The sequence below is a fragment of the Balaenoptera acutorostrata genome, chromosome 3 (genome assembly GCF_949987535.1).
Source record: "Balaenoptera acutorostrata chromosome 3, mBalAcu1.1, whole genome shotgun sequence".
Taxonomy (NCBI): domain Eukaryota; kingdom Metazoa; phylum Chordata; class Mammalia; order Artiodactyla; family Balaenopteridae; genus Balaenoptera; species Balaenoptera acutorostrata.
Window position 1 is genome coordinate 98,649,099 of NC_080066.1, and position 5,146 is coordinate 98,654,244.

Sequence of the window (5,146 nt, forward strand, 5' to 3'; positions counted from 1 at the left end):
CACTTTAGTGCTGTCCCTGAATTCACATACACCATTCAGCAATCAGACACCCTGAAGTTAACTTGACCCACCTCCTTAGGAAATGGGCCTTAAACATTCCCCTTGGGAGGCCTCACACCACATCCTAGTGCTTGCCTTATCCAAGTATTTCTTTAAGCCACATATTTCACTCTTCCTGAGAAAATTTCTGTAAGTACAATGTTCTCACACTCATTACTTAGCAGCAAAGGTTGATTGCTCCCTAGTGTGTTGACTCCCTGGCTGGCAGTCCCTTCATGTGACTTTGATTGAACTTGGGGAATGGAGAGACATCACCTTGACACCTGAATTTCTACTTCTTATTTATCCTTTGTTATAGGTACAGATATTGATCTCCATTTTCATTTTAAGATAATTACCTACTGTCATACATGTATTGAGCTGTAAGATTTGTGTCCTTGATAGACTTTGATAAAATAATTACCTACTGCCCCTTAAAACTTAGACTACCCATGGACAGAATGGATGGCTGATTATGGGATAAAATTTTAAAAAAATTTTAATTTTATATGGGAGTATAGTTGATTAGCAATATTGTGTTAGTTTCAGGTGCACAGCAAAGTGATTCAGTTACAGATACATGTACATGTATCTATTCTTTTTCAAATTCTTTTCCCATTTAGGCTATTACAGAATATTGAGCAGAGTTCCCTGTGCTACACAGTAGGTCCTTGTTGGTTATCAATTTTAAATACAGCAATGTGTACATGCTATATTTGATGGAAAATGGAAAACTCTATTTGGTTAAAATACATTTTCTACTGACTTACCTCTAATTTTTAACTTATTTAACTGTAAAAGAAATATAAGTATTACTCATCATTGGGTAAAAGTAGAAAATTCAAATAAGCAAAAATGATAAAAATGAAAATAATCCCAAAACATCTGCCAGAGGCTTTATAACACATTTTGGTGTATATCCTTCCAGGGTTTTCCTGGAAGAATATGCATATGAAAAATTTTATACATATGAAAAATATATTTACAAAGACCAGATGGCTCTCTATATTATGCTATATACCCTACTTTTTATATTTCATAATATATTATCAAAGAATTTCCACACCAATAAATATATATTTAATTTATTATTTTAAAGATTTGTATATTATCCCATTATGTGAATTCCTTGCCATTATTTCACTAATTGGATATACTCTACTGTATTTAACCATTCCCCTAATTTTGGATATTCAGATTATTTCTAAATTTTCATTATGATAAGTAACATGGTGGTAAACATCTACATTACACACATCTTTGAGTTCAATTATTTACCTGGCATATATTCCCAGAAGTCTAATTGGCGGGTCAAAAGATTTTCACTCTTTTAAGGCTTTTGCTAAGCAGTGCTGATTCTTGTTACTGTTTTTTGCAGTCCAAGGATCTATGTCCCCAGAAGATCTTAATAACAAATAGTTTAACTGGAAGGAATAACTAATTAACCAATTAATCATAACCAGTAGAACAAATTGGCTTCAGGACTCTGAGAAGGGGGGTGAACAACCTAGAAGATCATGTAGTTTTTTATATGGAGAATATTAAAGAAACCTTCTTAGCTGACCAGAAGAACAGGGTGAGTAGCTATCATGGTAGTCTGTGCTGTTAAGTGTGGACAGAGCAGGAATGAGCACTAACAGGAGGGGTGTGTGTGTGTGTGTGTGTGTGTGTGTGTGTGCATATGTAAATGCATGGGGAGGAAGGGCAAAATACAAACTTTACTGTCTCATAGTTTTGCCTGCTGCATGTCTTGGAAGAGAACAAGTCTGTACTAAACTGATCATGGAGAACTTCTATTGTGCACCTTTCTTAGAGAAGCCTGCTTCACTGTTATGATAATAGATGTCTGCAGGTTAGTTTTTCATACTCTGTGGACTGTAATGCCTTTATTTGCCACATTATCCATGTTTGTTTGTTTTTCTTTGTTTTTTGGTGGTTAGGGGTGGATAAGTGTTGATAATAGGGAGCCCTGAACCTCTTATAGAAAAGTAAAGAACATAGAAACTTGAAAAACAGTCTTCTACTCTCCCTTAGCCATGCAATCACAGGTAAGCTATTGAGTATGACAGCATCAGAAATAGATTGTTATTTCAGCCAAGGAAGGAGTCAGCTCTCAGGGCAGGGGAATCAATCAGGGAGCCAACTTTGTGGTATCAACAAGGATAAGGCATCTTTTGGGGGAGGAAAAGAAGCTCAAACCCAATGCCAAATATGGGACTACTTACGTATTACCTAAATAGTAACTAATGATTCTGTTGCCCTGAATATCCAGTTGATCAGCAATGGAGAGGGCTGTTTGGACCCATGCTCACTATGCTCACGTCTTTTCCATGCCTTGCTTTCTCAATTTGTAAAACAAATGACCTCTAGATTTCCGGTCATCTATTTAGAGACTTAAGTAAGACAGCCCCTTAAATTTAAAACACAGAAGAACTTGGTGTTAGTTCATTAGAAAAATAAAGGTTTGTGTCAGATTACATTTCCCCCAAAAATGGGTACAGTGGCATTTCTACTCTTTCATGTTCCTTTAGAACCAGACTAGAGGTGAACCTTCCCCTCCTCTTGAACCTAGGTGCACTGGTGACTTCTCTGACCAGTAGAATATGACAGAAGTGATGCTGTGTGACTTCTGAAGCTGGCTGGTATGAAAGACACAGCTTCTGCCTGACTCTTTTTTGCAGGCACAATATTGTGAAGAAGCCCAGGCCATGTGAAGAGACCATGTATATGTGTTCCAGTCAATAGCTCCTATTAAGTTCCCAGGGACAGCTACCATTAATTGTGAGCAAATAATCTTCAGATGATTATAGCCTCCAGCCTTTAAGCCTTTTAGCGTCAGCCACCTAGGAACAGAGACGAACCATTCCGTCTGTGCCCTCTCCAAATTCCTGACCTACAGAATCCACAAGCATAATAAATGTTTGTTTTACTCCACTAAGTTTTCTGTTTTTTTTTTTAACTATTTTTATTTTTATTTTTGTCCGTACCGTGTAGCTAGCGTGATCTTAGTTCCCCCACCAGGGATCAAACCTGGGCCCCAGCAGCGAGAGTGCAGAGTTCGAACCACTGGACCACCAGGGAATTTCCTCTGGTAATTTTTAATATAAGTAGAGTAACTAAAACAAAGTTATTGACCAAATTCAATACGGTAATCTGTTGATCACTCAACAGATAGGTATTGTGAAACCTTCTCAGATCAAAGTACTCTGCTAGACTTGTGAGTCTGCAAAAAAAAAAAACCAAACAAAAACAAAAAAACGTATTATTTTTCCTTGAAGAGCACAGAAATCTAGTAGAGGAATCCAAATACATAAGTGCAAAAAATGGCTAACAATGTGTGGTAAGTGCCAAATGAGATAATACACATACACTGAAAAGGAGTTGGGTAGAGTAGAGAGTCTGGGCTTTGTTATGCATCCCAGCATACAGCAAAGACTGAGCAACTGTTCATTTGACCAGAGAAGAAGGCAAGTTAGGAATTGAAGGAAGAGTGTCAGGTACTTGGAGGGGAGAGATGAAGGTGTTTGAAGCAGATTGGAAAACATAGCGTTGAGTCTGGAGTACTGGGGTGTGGATCATAACAATTACAGCCTCAATCCCCTATGTGTATAATAGTGTATACTTTACAAAGCACATTCATAGACACTATCATGTTCTATCTTCACAAGGACCCCATGAAGTAGGCTATCTTATCTCTATTTTATGGATAAGGAAATTTAAGCCCAGGGATCTAAAAACCACTTTGATTTTATTAGACCTTTCTGGCAGGGGTAACAGTGAATGAAAAGAAAAATAAAGAGAACTAATGTTTAATGAGCACCTACTAAATGCCAGGCATTTTCCTTGGTATTTTCATAATTAACAACCTGAAATCTAATTTTATACCAACCTTGGAAGTAATTGTTATTATCCTGGTTAAATGAGAAAATTGAGGTATAGGGACATCAAGTAACTTTCTTAAGGTCATACAAGTAGTAAGTTAGGACCTAGGGATAGACATTTTAAAATGTGATGGCAAGTTCAGCAAACCTCCTACATTCCTGTGGGATAGAGTCTCTCTGCTCCCCTCCACATAGTTGCAAACAAACCTCCCTTTCACACTTTCACGGAAACATCTAGATGTTGCCTGTCTAAAGCACTCAAGGCATTAATATGGGAATGACCAATGGGTTTAGTGCCTTCCAAAAAAAAAAAAAAATAGAACTAGTTGTTAACCTCAAAGAATTTCTAGTTGGTAGAATGTGAGAGGGAAATCTGTCTCTTTCTCTCTAATAAGCTGGGGCACTGATGATATACCTAGTGGTTCAGCAGTGAACTAGGAATATGGCCTTGAACTAGCCACTTAAGCCCTCTGGTTCTGAGTTTCCTCACTTGTAAAATGAACGGGTTGCTGGATGATCTTCAAGGTTCTTTCCAGATGGAATGTTTTATGATTCTATAAATCTAGAACTAAGATGTAAAATGGGGAATTCACTTTGAAAAATGTTATGTCACTTGGCCTTTTACCTTTCTTCACCTTTGCAAAGTGAGTCTGTTCTACTTACTGAGAGCAAAGAATCACTGCTGAGAAGAGTGGGTCTTGGTGTAATGATGTTTGAAGCAGCGGATCCTCTAATCCAGCGGTGGTGCTTTCAGAATTGCCACCAGTATTTGGTAGATAACTGTAAACCCATGATTTCAAAGGTATTTATGTAAAACTGTTCTACATACCTTGCTATTCTAGGTTTTTCTCTGCTAAGTACATGTCTATTTTTCAGTTGATGCTTTGGAGATGTTTCTGCTAGGTGAGACTGCTCTAAGAATAAGTTCCAACAATGTGTTCTCATCAAACGGCAGAGGGTTCTAATTGTATAAAACTAGCCACTAAAAAAAATCTGTTGCAATTCGGATTTGATAAAGCAAGAGAAATTATGATGTTAATTGCTCTCTTCCACTTTCTCTCTCTGTTAATTTCCACTGATAATTGCCACTTCCTAGGGAATCACAGAATGTGGGGATGTTAGGTAGTTTGTCCTCCCTGTTTATATTAAACCATTTGTAACAACAAATGAATATGCAGGAGCTGGTAGGCAAATACATTTATGGCCTTAATTTTATTGCTTGGCGT

At 37.4% G+C, this 5,146-nt stretch overlaps 1 long non-coding RNA gene across 1 annotated transcript; it reads left to right on the top strand.

Moving 5' to 3' along the window:
• The first annotated feature begins 1,537 nt into the window (after positions 1-1,537).
• LOC102997318 (uncharacterized) lies at positions 1,538-2,916 on the top strand. The gene is made up of 3 exons (XR_450847.2): positions 1,538-1,615; positions 1,772-1,891; positions 2,612-2,916. It is a non-coding gene; the product is annotated as an uncharacterized LOC102997318 (long non-coding RNA).
• Positions 2,917-5,146: the final 2,230 nt, after the last annotated feature.